The sequence below is a fragment of the Thermobia domestica genome, chromosome 16 (assembly GCF_964235325.1).
Source record: "Thermobia domestica chromosome 16, izTheDome1.hap1.1, whole genome shotgun sequence".
NCBI lineage: Eukaryota > Metazoa > Arthropoda > Insecta > Zygentoma > Lepismatidae > Thermobia > Thermobia domestica.
The window spans coordinates 161,994,684-162,015,155 of record NC_137469.1 but is presented as its reverse complement, the minus strand read 5'-3'; the positions used below and the strand labels follow the sequence as shown (position 1 = coordinate 162,015,155).

At 34.7% G+C, this 20,472-nt stretch overlaps 1 protein-coding gene across 2 annotated transcripts in view; it reads right to left on the bottom strand.

Moving 5' to 3' along the window:
- Window positions 1-11,650: 11,650 nt before the first annotated feature.
- LOC145673496 (zinc finger SWIM domain-containing protein 5-like) overlaps window positions 11,651-20,472 on the bottom strand; it is a 384,102-nt gene continuing 375,280 nt past the window's right edge. For both annotated transcript variants that reach the window (XM_081743256.1, XM_081743258.1), the window contains exon 18: window positions 11,651-20,472. This exon is cut by the window's right edge and continues 2,788 nt beyond it. The gene's annotated coding sequence lies outside the window, so the exon portion shown is untranslated.

Genomic DNA, 20,472 nt, shown 5'->3' with positions numbered 1-20,472 from the left:
AGCTACAATGATTAAATTTGGCATGATTTCAGCTTTCCGGAACTAACCGACAGGAAAATTGCCAAAAGTGAATATTTTTAATTTTTAGGGGGTCTAAAGAGGAGATGAAGAAGTTCCCCATGTTATTTAAATGAGCCTTTTTAAACCTATAATCTCATGTTTTAGGTACTTAGAATTGGAATAAAAACTTGAAATTCGGTATGCTTGTACGTTTTCGTTAGCACTACCTAAGTAAATCAGTAAAAATAAAAAATCCAATTTTAGAGTAGTTTTATAGGGAAGTGAAAAATCCTTCCCATGTTATATGGAACATCATCTACACCTCAAAATGTTTAGGCACTTCCGGCAGGATTAGAATGATGAAATTTGGCATGATTGTAACCTTCCAGGACTAACAGACAGGAAAATTGCCAAAAGTAAATATTTTTAATTTTTTAGGGCTGTAAAGGGGAATGAAGAAATTCCTATGCTTTTTTAATGGGAGTTTTTTTCAGATACAAAATCTTATCTTTTAGATAGTTGAAATAAGAAAAGAAACGATAGAATTGTGCGTTCAAGAGGTGTGAGGCCGTAGACCGAGAAAAGATAGTGCGTGGGGGCGAAGCCCCCGGATGGGCAGATTCAGGAAATATGAAGATCAAGTTCACGAAATTCACTGTTGATGCAAAGGGCGATAGATAAGAAATGCGAGGCCGTAGGCCGAGCAAACCCGGGGATCTGGGGGCGGAGCCCCCTGCTAGCCAAAGGCTAGTCTATATTATAAAATTGAAAGTGACTATGTTTGCGACTCTCAATCTTTCGAACCACCCGACCGATCTCAATCAAATTTTCAACGTAGATGTGGTTCTGGCCTGGGAGTGTTTTCAGCTATTTACCTTGACGGTACAACTTAGGGCAGTGGGAGCAGGGGGACAGAAAGAAATAAATAAAACTTAATAACTCTTGAACCACCTGACCGATCGTGATCAAATTTTCAATGTAGATGTGGTTCGTTACTGAGATGATTTTTATCATTTCATTTTGACGGAGCAATGTAGGGGAGAGGATGGAAGGGGAGATATATATAAACAATAAATATGAAAATAAAAGTTACTATGTTCGTGAATTAATTACTTTTGAACCACCCGATCGATCTCAATCAAATTTTCAATATATATGAAGTTTGAACGAGGGAAGTTTTTTATCATTTCATTTTGACAGTAGATCTTAGGGGAGGGGGAGGGGGAGGGGAAATATATGAAAATGAATAAAGCTCTTAAACCACCAACCGATCTCGATCAAACTTTTAACATAGATAAGGTTTGGTCTTGGAATGTTTTCTTAATTTCAATTTTATAGTGCAACGAAGGGGAGGGGGAGATATACGTAAAAAAAAAAAAGTAAAAATAAAAGTGACTATCTTCGTGACTTCATTACGCTTAAGCTACCCGACCGATCTAAAATAAATTTTCAGCATAGATGAGGTTCGGACCTTAGGTGGTTTTTATCATATCACTTTAACGGTAGAACTTAGGGAAGGGGGAGGGGAGAAATCTATAAAAAATACATGAAACTTAATAACTCTCGAGCCACCGGACCTACACTATGTGATCAAAAGTATCCGGACACCTGGCTGAAAATGACTTACAAGTTCGTGGCGCCCTCCATCGGTACTGCTGCACTTCAATATGGTCTTGGCCCACCCTTAGCCTTGATGACAGCTTTCACTCTTGCAGGCATACTTTCAATCAGGTGCTGGAAGGTTTCTTGGGGAATGGTAGCCCATTCTTCACAAAGTTCTGAACTGAGGAGAGGTATCGACGTAGGTCGGTGAGACCTGGCACGAAGTCGGCGTTCCAAAAGATCAGAAAGGTGTTCTATAGGATTCAAGTCAGGGCTCTGTGAGGCCAGTCCATTGCAGGGATGTTGTGGTTGTGTAACCACTCCGCCACAGGCCGTGCAGTATAAACAGTTGCTCGATCGTGTTGAAAGATGCAATCGCCATCTCCGAATTGCTCTTCAACAGTGGAAAGCAAGAAGGTGCTTAAAACATCAATGTAGGCCTGCGCTGTGAGAGTGCCACGAAAAACAATGAGTGGAAGCCACCTCCAAGAAAAACACGACCACACCATAACACCACCACCTCCGAATTTTACTGTTGGCACTACACACGCTGACAGATGACGTTTTCCAGGCATTCGCCATACCCACATCCTGCCATCGGATCGCCACATTGTGTACCGTGATTCGTCACTCCACGCAACGTTTTTCCGCTGTTCAATCGTCCAATGTTTACGCTCCTTACACCAAACGGGGCGTCGTTTGGCATTTACCTGCGTGATGTGTGGCTTATGAGCAGCCGTTCGACCATGAAATCGAAGTTTCCTCACCTCACGCCTCACTATCACAGTACTTGGAGTGGATCTTGATGCAGTTTGGAATTCCTGCATGATGGTCTGGATAGATGTCTGCGTATTACACTTTACGACCCTCTTCAACTTTCGGCGTCTCTGTCACTCAACAGACGAGGTCGGCCTGTACGCTTTTGTGCTGTACGTGTCCCTTCACGTTTCCACTTCACTATCACATCGGACCTAGGGATGTTTAGGAGTGTGGAAATCTCGCGTACAGACTTCTGATACAAGTGACACCCAACCACCTGACCACGTTCGAAGTCCGTGAGTTCCGCGGAGCGCCCCTTTTGCTTTCTTATGATGTCTAATGACTACTGAGGTCGCTGATAATGAGTACCTGGCAGTAGGTGGCAGCACAATGCACCTAATATGAAAAACGAATATTTGGGAGTGTTCGGATACTTTTGATCACATAGTGTATCTTGATCAAACTTTCAACATAGATAAGGTTCGGGGCTGGGATGTTTCCGTTATTTCACTTTTACGGTGCAACCTAGGGGAAGGGGGAGATAGACTATATGTAAAAAGACTAAAAATAAAAGTGACTGTCTTTGTGACTTCATCGCGCTTTAACCACAGGACCGATCTTAATCAAATTTTCAATATGGATGAAGTTAGGACCTGGGGTGGTTTTTATCATATTACTTTGACGGTAGATTTTACAGAGGGGAGTGAGGGGACAGATATATAAAAATAAATAAAACTTAATAACTCTTGAACCACCCAACCGATCTCGATCAAACTTTCAACATAGATGACGTGCGGGCTTGGGATAATTTTTATCATTTAACTTTGACGGTGCAACACAGGGGAGGAGGAGATATATGTGAAAAAAATGAAAATTAAAGTGACTGACTATGTGACCGATCTTGATCAAATTTTCAACATAGATGAGGTTCGGGCCTGGGGTGGTATTTATCTATTCACTTTGACGATAGACTTAGGGGAGGTGGTAGGAGAGGGAGATATATAAAAATAAATAAAACTTAATAATTCTTGAACCACTGGACCGATCTTCATCAAATTTTCAACCTAGATGAAATTCGAACAAGAGATTATTTTTGTCATATCACTTTGACAATGTAACTTAAAGGAGGGGAAAGACATTTACAAATGATCGAAAATGACCGATATTAGTGTCAAATCTATAGTTTTTGAGGTCGCTGAGAAGAACAGTGACACTTTTGATGCTATTTAAATCCAAATTCAGCCCATCAAAAATTATGGGAGGGAATGTATACAATCAAAATGACCAATATCAGTGTCGAATTCGTACTTTTCGGGGTCGCTGAGATGAAGAATGGCGCTTCCGATGCCGTGGCCCGCAACATATAGAGGAGAGGAAGTATATAAAAATTACCGAAAATGACCAATATCAAGGGGCGCTTTAGTAATAGTAAAAAGTGACTGTCTAACAAAACATATTACTATTTTTTCTTAATTTAACCCAGCGAAGCGGGTAACTGGTGTTAGTAAATGTATACTGTAAAATTCCTTACAATTAAATTTCAAATTTTCCCTGATACAATCCCTGTCATCTCTTTAAAATAATGTAAACAGATGAACAAAATTGTATTAATGTTTACTAGACAATTTTAGATTTGGAAAACGAAATTTATTCTTTAAACTTATACTTTTACAGGAAATTACTTTAAGAGGGTCTTTTTCAGTCTCATTAAATGTATAAAATTCTTTACAATTAAATTTCAAATTTTCCCTGATACAGTTCCTGTCATCTCTTTAAAATTATCTAAACAGATGAACAAAATATATTAATCGTTGATATGTGGTGAAAGGTGACAGTTTTGGATGTAGATAAAGTGTTACCTTTAAAATCTATACTTCGAACTAGATACAAATAATAAAAAAAAAACGGTCATAATGGGGCTGGTAAGAACTTTATACCGGTCACCAGCTTTAATCAAAGTAATAGCAATATTTCGGGCCAGGCCGGTGAAAACCGGTCAGAGCAACCATAACAACAAGCTCTTTTGATAGGTACCACAAATTTCGAAGATTTTTTTTCCATTACACATTTTGAAATTTCCTCATTGACACCTTTATATTCCTTTAAATTTCTCAAAAGTTGCAAGTCATTTCTGGGGGGTAGTACAAGCAAATAGTGCTTGAAACCAGCTGCTAACGTAAACGTTCACAACAAATGAGCAAATGTTACGAATTCCTGTTTCTTCTTGTTTGGAAAGTTTGAACTGATCTCTAAATAAATATATCTTTAGCGAGTAAATTGCCTTTGTCATCCATTGGGCTCGATGCACTCCCCCTGGAGCTCTAAAATGTATTCCTCTTTCTGCAACTTCTCCAAGGAATATGATTGTGAGCTCTAAGAGTTCTTTGTAATTTTCTTGTGGTTGAAACTTTTTTTTTTAGCAAACTCAATGATATTTGTTGCACTGTTGGTAACATTTTTATGAAGTAAAAAGTCAGATGTGGTGGGTTTGGAATCAGTATGGTCAATCGAGTTCCACAAACCCTTAAATCTCTTAAACAGTAAGGATGTCAGGCCCTGTTGAACTTCCAATTGACTTACTAACAATTTCCCCAAGCATAATTTCAAGGATATGATGTCGGCAAGCCAAACAAAGCATTTATTTTTTCACCTTTTGCTTTAGCTCTACGTAACCCAGTATTTGCTGATGTTGTACCAAAACACATACTTTCACTTGGTCTGTAACTCTCCAGGACTCCAATGTTTCATTAACAGCACAAGCTATTGCTTCCCCTGTTCTTGATTGAAGTTTTGGAACAGCTAATAACTGCTCAATGCCGTTTCCTGAAACAATAATTGCTAATCTATCAACATTTTCACTACCTGAAATGTCTAACTGAAAATTCACTCTTCAAGTCTTGAGCTCTCTTCTCTCTGCTTTTGATTCTAAGACGGCGAAAAGAAGATTTGTTCACATTATACTCGGAAGGGTCGTATCTAAACCTTTTAGTGTACCAGTCAAAACAACAGCTGCTTTTCTGTCACTTAACTTTGCTGCATCAAGATTTGCAGCTACGTTACTGTCTAAAGTATTCTTTCTACCTCTTTTCTTTGGTGGTGAAACCACTTCTTCATGTATCGAACTACTTTCATTTTCAGTTGAATTGTTTTGCTCACATGCACCTGGAGGAATTGATGTTCGTTCAGAAAGTAATCTTGTATTTTCTTCTTCACGTTCTTTCATTTTTTTCAAACGTTCTCTCTCTTGAATTTGCTTCTGTCTTTACAAATTTCATATTAATATTTCCCATTTTACCGGGTCGTCCTTTTTGTCTCTGATATATCAAAAAATTATTTTCATGATATTGAAAGCATTAGCGTGGGCAATGTCAAAAAGATCTTCCAAAGCTATCTTCCAATCATCATCTTTCTTCTTCAAACTTTCTGAGCGCTTGGCTTTGTTTCTTGGTTCTTCTTCAGCATTTGCCACTCCTTGAACAGATTTTCAATTTTATTTTTATTTTTTTTTAATTTTGTAGGAATATTAGCCTTTTACCAAATCTGAAAATCACATCCTAGCAGCACAGTGAGCTGAGTTCTTTATATTTAAGTCCTTTTTGTAATGAAGGAAAACACTAAAAACTTCTTATTTAGATGGTAACTTTCTATCATTCAGTGATGTGAAGATTTGACAAAGCCAAATATTTGTAGATGTTCTCGTTGCAATGGTCTTCTTACTATTACTTGTCATTCTTAAATATCTCGAAGTCCAAACACCAAACAGCATGAAATAATTCCAAACTCACTCACTTAACAAAACAGTCAATGCACTTTTGTCCTAAAGAATACAACTCTCTTCGGTTCTTAACCCCTTCACATATGACTTTTTTCGGAATTTCTTTGCAATGCTGTATACTTCATTGTATGCTCTCTTGCGCGTAGCCATCTTTAAATTCCACTTGACACATTCACTTGTTTAATTTGTCTTGTAAATAACAAAAACAAACATCTATGCCTCTTCTGGCGCTTACTTAAACTAACAGATGTTCACAAAACACAGGAAACCTAAGCTTCTGCCGTCTATTGACAGCAAGCGAAAACTGCCGCTCAAAAATCGGAACGCGTGACACGCGTCAAAATACGGAAGTGAAAAGTGAAAAGCAACGCGTCCAGCGCGTCAAAATATGGCAAGGGGTTAACTCATCTTTTGATTAATTTTAGTGCACTAAACTAGGCTAAATTAGACTTTAACAAATTACTGTAAACTAGAATAATATGTTTTTGCAAACAATTTAATATATTGTCTGTAGGAATAACATAGAACATTTTTCTTTATAAATAATAAAAAAAAAAAAAAAAAAAAAAAACTGCACACTCTTCAAAGTACAGTAGCTAATAGGGAACTGAGTTCTAAGATCTGGTCTGTATAAAACTGCTACAAGTCAGCGGAGCAAGTCCGGACAGGAAACACTTCTGTCTCAACGTAAACGCTGCTGTGACTATCCAATCATTCCCAACGTTAATAATTACTTCTTTGTAGGGCGGTGTGTTTATTGTTATTAACCTTTGTTGACAATATTGAAAATTTGTCATTGTTTAAAACAAGAATGCCACGGTTGAACTTTTGAAAGAAAATTTTCCTTGTGTCACAAGCAGCATAATACTGCGTATACATCTTCATTGATCTATGCCTCACTGTTCTTGTATGGCTTTAATTTAAGCAGAATTACAGAGCAAAAGTATACTGAAACACAGAATCAAAGGTTACACTCGAATTATTGCAGGCTGTAAAGTATTACAAAACTAAACGGACCCACATGTATTTTGGACCCGTGCGTACTTACGTTTTTGCGCCCTGGATTTATTTAATAACAAAATATTCGTTAATAGGTGATGTTTTGATGATACGCCATTCCTTTGCACCCCATCCACGTAAGCATGCAACCTGTGCGGTCCATGAGTGACTGCTGATTGGTTGAGATGAAAGTAGAGGGCAAATGTACTGTCCTATTTTGGTAATTTCATTGAAAATCAATGTCATTTTCGTGTTTACCAGTGTGATTAATAGAAATTTCATTTTAAAAAATTCGATTATGTTGAAATTTCAAAACATGGCAGCGACCCCTAAACCATTTTTTAAAAATCTGAAAATTTTATGGAAGTATTTTTCTATTGATGCAATTTCACTCAATTTGCACAAAGTAAATGTGTAGGTAAAGTCATGATTATGCATAAACGAATGCTCTACTGACCAAAATCAAGCAAAATATATTCCTACCATCAACGTTTCGACAAAATACTTTTGCCGACCTTAACATGAATTGAAGTGCTTCGAGTATAAAGGTGTCATGTTATAGGCCTACCTTTTGGGGGGAGGAGGAGTGAGTTCTGGTGGTAGATGAAAGTGTTATGTTATTCTTGCTCTACAACACCTCATGTAAGTGATTCCTCCTCTAAATAAAGAGATTGCGAAACAATGAAAGGGATATGTTACACAGATAAACAAGTTTGTGGAAGAAGGTGTCATGTAACAAATGTGTGCTCATAGCACCTTTACCCAGCTACATACAATGTCAAACTAGGTAAGCGCGTTATGGTATTGACAAAATACTGCTCTGTTGTTCTTTTTCAAGGGATGTCTGCAATGCCCTTTTGTGAAGAGAAGAAAACTTTTGAGCTAAAACACATTATCACACGCTTCTTTAGGTAAATATAACATTTTAATACTAAATAGCTAAAAGTAAGCAGAAGAAATTATGTATACGGATGACACAAAATAAAGCAACCAAAACGAACGCTTAGTTTATTTAGCTTCATAAAAAAAAAAAAAAAAAAAATCACAGGACTGATTTTCCATTAAGTTAAACGACTCGGCGTTTTTTTCGGTACTGGTCGATTTACTTTGTGTCATCCGTACATATTATTTGACTTTGTACTACTACGATGAAGAAAGTCTATGAAATTCTGTAACTAGCTCGTGCTACTGCTCAACAAGAAGTTGTCTTTTAGTGAATTTAACCTGTTTTGCGCTTGTCCCAAAAGCAATACGTGTAACATTTGTGATGGTGGACAACGTACCGAAAAGCATGTTTTCTACAGAGTTATTTTCAATACTCAAAAAACGTGATCGAGAAGTAGCAAGGTCTACAAACGATATATACATTATCATGGATCTGCACAAACTATGCCTCTTCCAAAACTGAGTACTTCAAAAACATTTTATAAAATTCAAATATGGTTTTACAATTGGAGTTTACATAGTATCTCTCAAGATAGGGATACAGCTGTATTAAGCACTTGGACAGGAGATATTGTTTCTTGCGGAAGTTTTAAATTTACTACTGACTGCCACAGAGCTAGGTCAAGGCATGTGGGGAAGAAGCAATTTTGTAATATGAACAGAATAAAATATTTAAAATCATTTGTGTGTATCAATACATGATTTTGATAGGTTATTTCAAGTCAATCGAACACAAGCATCCCGAGGTGGGTCACACCCACTTGGACTCCAATCGTGATTTGGCCGAATAGGAAATGTGACGTCATTCAAATGTGCCAGAGGAATACCTTCATATTATCTACGCAAGTAAAGGAAATCGTGTAAGTGGTATGGGGCAACACTTTAGAAACATTGATAACCTGGCGTCGTTTTTGAAACTCTTAAATAGGGAAAAGGATATGTTTGGTGCAAACTGTCCCTTCTTGGAATGGCATTAAACGAATAAAAGTAGAATAATTTCGTTCGTATTCGTTCACAGGAAGCTATGATCCTTTTACACTTTTTAGGAAAGTGGACACTTGTCAATATAAAGAAACAGAGAACCCACTGTTCATAATAGCATTGTAGTTTCAATGATTGATGACAAAAGTGGAGGTCTGAAGAAAGAGAAAAAGCCGTAAATATCTGCCGAGTGCAACCAGTCTAGAATAGATGTCTTGAGCACTTCACTGTCGTTAAAACACTTAGATACAAGCCACTTTTTCACATAAAGAGAAAGAGAGAAATGACTGGGGGCAAGGTCGGGGCTATAAAGAGAATGACTGAATAGTTCCATCGAAATCTTTGCATTAATTCAACAGTAAGAGCAGCTGTCGGGCGAGTGTTGCCATGGATCAGAATTACCCTGGAGTGTAGCATTCTTCTTCGCCGATTTTGGATAACACGTTGCAGATTATTGAGTGTTTGGCAATACACATATCTTATAATAGTTTGTCCTGGTTCCAAGTATTCTAAAAGAATCACACCCTTTTTGTCCCGAGACACTGTTGCCACGATTTTGTTAACTGATGATGTTTATTTTTTTCGCTTTAGGAAAACCAGGACTTCGACTCTTCAGTGGCGTACGATATCCAGGTTTCATCTCCACCCTCCTCTCGGAGGGCAAAAACCTACGTGAAGCTGTCATTCTTTGCTCTTTGTGAGCAAAGAGCAACAGCAAAGAGTCAGCATTTTTGGCACCCACTTCGCACACAGTTGGTAATAATCCAGCTTGTCAGTCACAATCCGATGCACTGTTTTCGGAAACTCTTTCACGAATTCAGTCATTGTGAACTGCAATCATCAGATCATCCCTGTAAACACTAGGCCTTCCTCTACACTGATCATGAACAGCTTTCCCGAACTTTCTGCCATAGAGTAATTATATAGTATCAGAGGTTTCAGCTGCTCTTCCCGCTGAAACTATGGAGACCGTGGCGCCACCACTCAAGGAAGTTGGGTACTACGAACTACTAAAAGCAAGAATAAATCAAATCATTTAGAGCGCCTGAATCTGATAGAATTAGCCAATGATACACTTATCTACTGCCAGTAGCAGATGATGCAGTTAGTTACAACTCTAGCCGGTAGTGTCGCAGAATCACTTTCGTTGCATTGTGGGAAAAAAATAATAATTTCCATTAGTTATATAGGAAGTGGTTCGTCAGAGTAATCAGTGCTTTGTGCACTGTTGTCTGATCTTCCCCTCATTCATTACTGTCGGTCCATAAATGGCGCACGATTTCTGATGAACGTGAGCTGCATTCTGTTCTTTGGCGTGTAGAAATCGTATGACAGATCTCACTTCACCTTACTGCTACTCGTAAGTACGCATCATCATTCACTTGTCTTCATCATTGTCTCCCTTAGCCTAAAGTGCATAATCGTTAGGCGTTAAACTAAAATATTTCATTTTTCATTTTCCGTCTCATGAACTATAGAAGATCTTCCTGAGAACATTCAATCAGTAATTGGGGATATAATCTCTGAACGGTGTTCTCGTATGTTGTCGGCAATCATAGAACGCATGGGATATGTAATTATCCATGACAGACTGTGTGTAGACTGTGTCATTGTGCGATAAGCATAAATAAACAAAAGTTTACTAAGTTTCGGTTACCTTTTTTGCTCTATCCTGTATATATACGAAGGGCAGTCAAAAAGTTCCTGGAATGTTATAGTTTTGGCATTTGTGATGCCATCACATTCCTGGAATGTTATAGTTTTGGCATTTGTGATGCCATCACATTCCTGGAATGTTATAGTTTTAGCATTTGTGATGCCATCACATTCCTGGAATGTTATAGTTTTGGCATTTGTGATGCCATCACATTCCTGGAATGTTATAGTTTTAGCATTTGTGATGCCATCACATTCCTGGAATGTTATAGTTTTGGCATTTTTGATGCCATTACAATGAATCTTGTACATTATAGTCCTTAGGTTCCCAAATTATAAATATGACAAATGTGAGCAGTTCATAACAGTGAGCTTACGAGTAGTTAAACGGAGACGTATGTGGTGATCAGTTGGTGCATTGTCGCAGTCCGAACAACGCGCCACATCAAGTTTTTATACAAATTGGAGAAATCTCCTTCAGATACCTGTTTTAATAGCCTTAAAGTCAGTTTGTAGTGACAATGATGTAAGGAAAACAGCATCGGTACCCGTTTCGTCACGGTAGAAGACATGAAAACCAACGCAACAGCTTAACTACGGAAGATACCACAAGAGACCTTTTGTCCGTCTTTCCAGCAATCGCAAGAGCGGCAGAACAAGTGTGTGTGTTCCGAAGGTGCCTACTTTGAAGGCCATTACGTAAATGTTTACTTATATTGTGGTAATAGAGAAGTACAACAAAATTCCGGAAACATTTTGACTGCTCCTCGTATATATACTGGAGGGGTAAAAAAAATAATCAGTTTCTGTGACTTGTGGGACACCAGGAACAGAAAGATCAGTTTCAGAAATCATTAACTCTTTTCATATCCATTACTCTATATACTGAAAACTGTTTTGGTGTTTTAAATGAATAGAAAAAGAAAAAAATCATAACATCTATGAAACTTTATATAATATAATATTTATATCACAACAACTCGTTCACATACTTTTGTATTATCTACAGAGAGGACACAGCTACAATTAGTTTGACGATACAAAAATGTAAATAAATACAGTTTAAATATTGCAACCTGAATATCTATGGCAATGTGCATTGTCTTCCTTATTTTAACTTAAAAAAATACAAAGGAAACATTATTTTAACTCCTACTGGCTGGAACTTTATTGAATGGGGAAAGAGAAATTGACTATGGTAACTCCACAAATAATATATATATATTTACTTACATAGATTTAGAATAATGCTGCGGTCATCCAATCAATTTCAAAAAATACTATACATTGTGCTAGTTTTTATTTTTTTCTTATTTTCTTTTGGAAGCCTTTTACTTGAGTTTTCTCATGATTCGTTTCTGAAAAACTACACTTAAAAATATTCTTTTCTTTTCTTAATTAATTATTCTTTTTTTTTTTCAAAAAAAGATACTTCTGCTTTCTTAACTCATTAAAAAACAAAGAAAAACAAAAAATTAAGTTTGGAATGACATGCTCATTAAATGAAGTATAAGTTTCTCTTAGTTCACGTTCAAGCTCACTTTTTTTTTCTCCCCTTAATGTTTTCAAACATCCAACAAAACCAGCAACAAATATCAAAATACATTAAAAAAAAAAAGTTGACTGAAATGACACAAGCAATTAAGGACAAAGTACATTTTTACTGAAAAGAAGATGGAAGCCACTGGTGATACCTTTCATTCTAAACAGTCGCTCACAAGAAAGTTTTCTTAAGTTTAATATTTTTTTTCTTTCTGTTTTCTTCTTTTTTGTAAAAAAAAAAATGTTTGAAGGTACAACGGCGAACAAAAGCACACACCCGACAGAAACAGGTTCTTTTGTAACTAATTTAGGAACATGCGTATATCTGAACAAGAATGTTTCGTTACAGAGAATTCTGTTCTCACTATCTAGGAAGTAAAGTGTAAACAAAAAAAAAAAAAAAAAAAAATACTCCGGGGTACCACTTGAAACCATAATTTGTATGAAGTATTCACACATCTTTGTACAGTTTTATTTAGAGAAACTTTCCAACAACTGTTTCACATTTTAATCATGAAGAAATTAACAGAAAAAGCAACAAACTAAACAATTCAAGTTATTACCATTAGAACTTCCTTGATGTTTCGTCAAAAATTCTAACAATATTTCGCCGTCTCAATTTTGAATACAGCTACTTATTTATTTTCTGCATGTCATATTACACATTGTAAAATTTTAAAAGAGAGATTACATCGTCATTTCATTGCGAACATATCAGTTAGTTACACTGAGTCAATGAAAACAAAACCAGAAGATTCTTTCTTATATTACATTAAAAGCACATGCCAATTTATCGAATATCCTTGCTTTTTTAATATTCTAAGGATTATCAATCAAAGAAATTTTACATATATATATTATATATAAATTTTCTCACAAGCGCTATGCAAAATTACAAATAATTATTTTGATTTTTCTCATAAAAAAACTTATGAACGAAAAAAATCTACACTAAGAGGAAAATAAACAAAACAAATAAAATTACAATATTATGCATCAATTAAGAAGTACAAAATAATAATAATGATAATGCCTAAAGAAAAAAATCAACATTCCATTGTTTCCTGAAAATAGTGATATGTCAGAATAAGACATAGATACAAATAAAATAGCATTTTATTTCTGTCATTTTTCTTCTAATTATACAAAAGAAAAACTGAATAATCCTGTTGTTTACACATATGTTCAATCTCTCTCTCTCTCGCGCGCACACACACACACACATAACCCACAGATCCATATGTATATATGTATATATACACGCACACACACAAACTCACATTTCACATATGAAAAATCACTGGTATTGGTTCTTGCATATAGTTAACCAGCAAAGGAGTTGATTCTGCTGACAGCATACAAGGCTAGGAGACTACTGCACGCGCCACTTGCAGTCACATAGTGAGCACAAGATAGCATAAAAGAAACTATCATACAATATTCTGACCAAGCAATGTTGTCATTAATTGCATGGGAGTCTTTAGAGGAGTTTCACAACAGTGTTGCAAGGTCAGAATCACTAGATTATTATAATCATATTTATATATAAGAGATCTATACACATGTACATTTGATATTTTGTTTACAAATTTCTTCCCATTTTATTATTTTGCTTTAGAACTTAACCAGTGCCACGCAATCAAAACACAAGCAAGCATAAATTGTTTTTTAACATACACATGCCAAGATTTTAACTGAAAAGAACTTGGACGCTGCTTTCATTGTTCTGAGAAACGATATAAGAAAATGGAACGAAGTAATGACAACTTACACACACATTTTGCATACTGAATTCTTGATAAATTCAAGGTATTACTGAAATCTCATAAAATGTGTGATGCTGTAAACATTATTCATAAAACAATAAATAATACCTGTTTATCACGAATACTTCCAATTAATTTTATCAAAACATTCACTACAGACTTCTGTCGACCAAGTCGAGCGAATTAATTATTTTGAATGCATCAATGTATGCATATTAACGCACTAATTTATATAAAAGAGCAAATATTGTTACCTGTATAGTGCGTCAAAGGGTATTTATTTTTCTACTATATTTCGTAAATCCGATTTGCTTAAGTCATGTAGCCATGCTCCAGATTACTGTGTTTGAACCGTTTCTTACTTCATGTCCTTCTTCCTGTGTTCCGAAGAAAAAGTAAACTTCAGCACTTAAGATCGAAATCAAATAGTGTGTGAATATTTCTTTTACTTCTGAGAATTGAAAAACTATACAGAACACGATATCATACGCACATTATGAACGTTTTACACAGCTATCCAGTTCTCACAATAAATAAAAAGACATACTAATCTATTTAATTTCGATCTTAAGTGCTGAATTTGTACATTTTCCTGAACAGGAGCACAAAAGCATGAATTACGAGGCGGTCCAAAGACGTGACTCGCAGAACAGGACTACATGACTAAGCAAATAATGGGGTTCACGAAATGTCATAGAAAAGTAATATACTTTGACGGCACTACACAAGTACCAATATGTGCTCTTTTTATACTTTGAATGCAGTTTTATTTATTTATTTATTATGTAGAGAGAACGAGTTAAGAGCGCTACGATCCTATTGTTTCGAAAATATTGACAGAACTTTTATTGGGTGAGTATCCACCTTGGTGGTTGCTACATAATTGATTTAATATAAATTACTCTTTCCGAAGTAAACTTAAAGTAAATAAATAAGCAAGTTCTGTGTCCGAATTGCTTCTAAATTACGAACGTGAAAACGTCATAATTTCTCCACTACTTCCTGGAGGAAATATATAATCTTCCAAGTGATACAAAAAGATCGGCCAAAATAGAACGGAAGAACGGGTTACTATGTGAAATAAGAATTACATTGAATCTTGTTTCACCTATTAATTCTTATGAGTTACCAAATTCAGAAGAAGAAAACTTTAAAACTACTGTTCAATGTGTTTTTGCAATGTTAAGCGAATAATAAAATTAATTATTACCATGTCACTAATACTGAAACCAACAGGTACTTATATTTGAGTCTAATTTTTTATCTGTTAATGTATCAGCATCACAGTTCTATGAGAAAATTCAAGAAGTTGTTTAATAATTCCGGAAGGTAAGAAATATGACACTACATATAAGGAAACACAGAATAATAAATCATGTAACTCATCAGCTACCAGCAATGTTAAATGAATGTTTTGCAAACTGCAACTAGATTCATCACTTCCTTATAAAGGGAAAAGATAAAATATCAATTCGTCAAAAAGATTAAAAAGTAAGTCAAGAAAGACAGTGTTTCCAACTAAAATAACGCAGATGTACATAGTATCTGTAAGAGCTTTCTTCCTGATTTTATTCCCATATATATATTTGATCTTTTCAATGAATTGATAAACTACTTATTTACCAACAGATTCAACCGGTACAAAGTCACGAAAACATTAGAAAAGTGAGAGGCCTGAAAAGGATTTTGGAATTTTATCTGTGAGAACACGTTTATATTTAAAAATATTTTTCATCGCGTTTACCTGTTAATACTAAAGAATACTACTTTCCGAGGTCCAGACTAGGGCCATCAAGAATCCCAACAAGTAGCGCTGAAAACACCGAATGGGATTCTTAACGCACACTACTCGTAATATATAACACACTGTTAGGTTTAATACACAATATTAGGTGGAAGAAAGGAGTCTTGGGTCCCACCCTACACTTCATATGGGAATATATCAACGCTAGATTCGAACCCAGAAACTACAGAATGCAAAATAGAACGTTCTGCGTTTATGTAACAATTTTTGACTTTTCTGTACATCATGTCATCTTATGAGTGTTGTTTAATGGATGAGAGGTTTTTGTTTCGAGTCCTTGACGCTAGAGTACATGAAGAAAAAATTCCTGTACAAAAAAAAATCTTCGTAAAAAAAAAACGCATACCAACAGATATTCACAAATTCTAATATTTCACTTGATCATTCAATTTTAATAAAATTTAGAAAAAAAATCTCATAATAGTTATATACGGACACGTTTGAGAAATTAGGATACTGCACGATAAACGAATTAAGACATCAGTAATTGTGTCATTTTTCAGCCCTTCCGGAAACTATTTGCTATATCTAATTATCCAACAAATAATGGACAGAAATAACGAATACAAACATACAAAAAAATTAATCAAATAAATAAATAAATAACAAACAAAAAGGGGGGAAGGAGGCTTGGAGTACAAGAAGGTAAGCTCATTCTACAGTTGAAACAGGTTACACCTGAGCCACTTCAGAAATTGATTCAAGGCAAGTTCTCTTTTCAGATCACAACGTAAGGATATGATCAGGTCATCCCTTCACAAATGGTGTTTGCACTGCCAAGACTTGTTCTGTCACGCGGAAGAAAAGAAAACCTTATAAACACTTGTTTAAATAGTTTCTTTCTTTCCACTATATTTATTTTTAAATATATATATATATATATATACTGTATATTAAACTTTCGTTAGTGATGGCATGTGTCATAATATCACCAGACATTTTCCTTTTGTCTTTTTTTTTTAATTATTTTTTTTTAAATCACACACACGCCCGGAATTTTATCTTCCCCACAGCACTGAGTACAAATCTTCTTGAATTACAATGCAGCTGCTACACGTTTAAATACAAAAGTTTTGGAATAGGAATAAAAAAATATACACTTTTTGTACATGCGACAAAAGCTGTGTGAGACATTAAAATTTATAAGAATACACAAAACAATACGAGAAAAATTCGCATCAATCATCCATAAGACTTTTTTTTTTCTTACACAAATTATAACAAAATGTAATTTTTCTTATTGTGTAACGTAGCATAAATTAACAAATAACATGCACACATACAAAAGGAAGCACATTTCTTGATTGCTTTATGTAGATGAACAAAAACAATTAGAATCTTGAACAGAAAAACATCCAATTTTACCTGAAATATTCAAAGTATATAAAATACACATCATGCATGTGGTGCATCAATTTTGTTGTTTTTATATATTTAAATAAATTTCTGAAAGTAAATAAGATACCTAGGGTTTGATCTTCATTATGATTATCCATGTTTTAAAATTATGATTGTGTGCTGACTTCCAAATCACGGTAGCCGATAATATTTCATTTGTAACTAATATGATTCTCCCAACGAACATGTAACGAAATTAAACTTTTGGAGTTCTTTAATTTCTATTTAAACTTTTGGAGTATTAATTTTAAATACCAACGGTCCTGCCGTTATAGAAACCGTTTAAATATTTCACGTTTGTTCTTAATGATTTCGCATTATATATTTAAATCTTTGTACATCTCACGACGACTACTCAGCTCCCAACTAATGGACTGGTTCAACATAAGAAATATGTACGATTCGACATGAAACTGTTAGGTATCATTAGCGCTGAGATTCGCAAGGCGCTCATTATCTAATGTTCATTCTTGCCTTCGTCTATTGCACTGTTTACGACTAATATAACTCAATATGTGATGTTTTTTCTGGAGTTTGTAGTTTTGACGTACTTGACTTGCTCTCGATACAGCAGATCGAGTATCATACAGTAGACAGCGAACAAGATTCCTACACCACAGTTAGTTTAGTCATATTTTCACCTGATAATCCGTTAATACTGAGCGATACAAAAAAAAAAAAAAAAAAAAAAAAAGACCTTAAGGAACATAGAATTTTTGTCATGGTAATAACAAATATTTTTAAAGATGATATATGCTCAATATTTTCCGAATGCGTATCTTGAAGTTTCAAACACTGTAAACAGTTACGTTTCTTCAAGATTAAAAACCTTGAGTTCTAAATCATCAATACGTAAATCAAAGGTTACTCTAAAAATTCAATTAATTATAACACTAAATATTAATCTTTCACAACTGATTGCAATATTGACCTAAATATTATACAAAAGCTTTAACAAACATATTGCACTTTATAGTAATTCACTACTGTGGCCTTTTGAGCAAGCAAGCATAAAAAAAAATTAATAATAATAATAATAATAAATAAAATAAAAAAGGGGCTGATTCGAAATTTAGATAAAATTGATATTTTTTATATCTAGCCTGATAATGTTTCGAACAACGAAAGAAAAAAAAAAAAAATCATGAACTTACACTGCCTAAGATAAAGTTCGTTCGTTCATATTTAATTTGGTCACTTTGCCTATTATAAGCACATGAGAAAAGCTTTTTGTAAAAGGAAGTTTAAAAAAAAGAAAGGGATGTTTAAACAGCTATCAATTTCTAGAAATGAAAGTTGTATGTTTTAAAACTTTTCCAACGCAGGTCGTAACAAAGTAACAAGTGGTGAGTACTTAGTAACATTTAAACACATTACTACGAGAAAATATAATTGTCAACGGATTATGAAACTATTTTTCTTTAAAAGAACAAACATTCACGTACATAAAAATAACAACTGGAAAGAGAACACCGCTGTGAAATTGCGATTTCCTAATAATTTTATGAACTTTGTAAGCTTTCCTATTGGTTTCGAAAATACTGTTCATGGAATACCATTCATAACTCAGACTATTCAGTCACAATCATCAAGACAGTCAGACATATATATCGAAAGTACCTTTTGATAATATCAAGGTCTGGTGATATGATCATCTTAACTTCAGTAGTAAGTAGAACTACGCACTCTGCAAAATGGTTTCAGACATTTGAAACCCGACTCAATGTGCGGTCTAAGACGTAGGACGTTAGTATAAAGTGTTAGTCTGTGTTGAACAGGGAAATGATATACATGGGTTACAAATAACAGTGTATGAATATTGAATATCATTGACATAAATGAGTGTGACTATGAACATAAATGAATAACTATGGTAAACACTGCTAGCTCATTTTGCTGCGTATTGTAAGCTTACATTGATGAAAGATGACTTTCGCTACAGTCTGTGCAAGATTTCAGTCTTTTTGTTTGGCATTCTTTCATGTTTAATTCATTTTTTCTTTTTCTTTCATTGTGAATTATGCTCGAGGTTATGTTTCAGAAAAGCTCATACACAAACACATCTCTGTTTAATAAAAACCACTACTGAATTTACGGCAATACATGTTACATCGCTTATTCAAATAGATTTCAAGTAAGGTCTAAAGTTATTTTGTGGTGGGTGTTTTTTACCAAACCCAAATATCAGCAACGCTATATTCGTGTTCAGAAATAGTATTGTGTACTACAATACATATAACGTACACTTTCAAAATAATAAAATGCTTTTAAAAGCTTTGCAAACTTTTCTTCTTCACGTGTTCTTTGTCAAAAATCTTCGAGTTTAACATCCCACGATTATGCCTGTTAGACTATAGGAGACTATGATTAAAGCAAGTGAATGATGATGGAAAAACTGATAGAATAATAATGTAGGAGAAAACGAAAGAATACTGAGAAAACCCACGGGCACGATGTTGTCCACCACACACTTACTTGGCCGGGGATAGAACCAGGGACCCCATGCACCAGAAGCAAGCTGTTCTTTGTCAATACGTCAAACCCAAATCGACCAACCTGAGTCCAGTCTTTGGAAAATGAGTAAAGCGTTCTCTACGTAAAAAATACTCAAAGTTATTATCCGAAATTAGTAACAAAACTTTCATGAGACTTTTTCTGACTGTAAAAGATATTAACAAAGAAGAATTTCGAGAATTGTATGAGTTGTAACGGAAGTTTATACGCGATGAACTCATGTTCTTTACTCAGTAACTCTGGAACGAATGAACAGTTTTCTGTACCATACCGAAAACTCTTTCTTTCTACGACAAAGAAAATTTGTTTAATTTGTTATTCACAAAAGAATATTCTAATTGTGAAAATGTGCTTTTAGTGATGATTATACCATAGTACTTGCCCAAGAATGCTGATACTTAAAAGAAATCCTCCGAGAATTCCCAACCTTTAAGTTTGCAAAAGTAAATTTAATACATTTGTTTGTTTTCCATTCTGAAATGTATTCGTAGAGCGTATTCACCAGGACGCAATATGAAATCAAGTTTTTATGAACCAGCAGCACAAAATTATACGCTTCGTAAACACAATATATCAAAACACATCCTGAACTTTTGTTTGCAATTTTTTTTTACTATCATTACAAATGGCTTTCCCATATAATAGTTATTAACCTACGTATTTATTAATATTTATTAAAGAATTCTTTAATTTATTAAAGATTTAATATTGTAAGATCGCGTTAGCACATT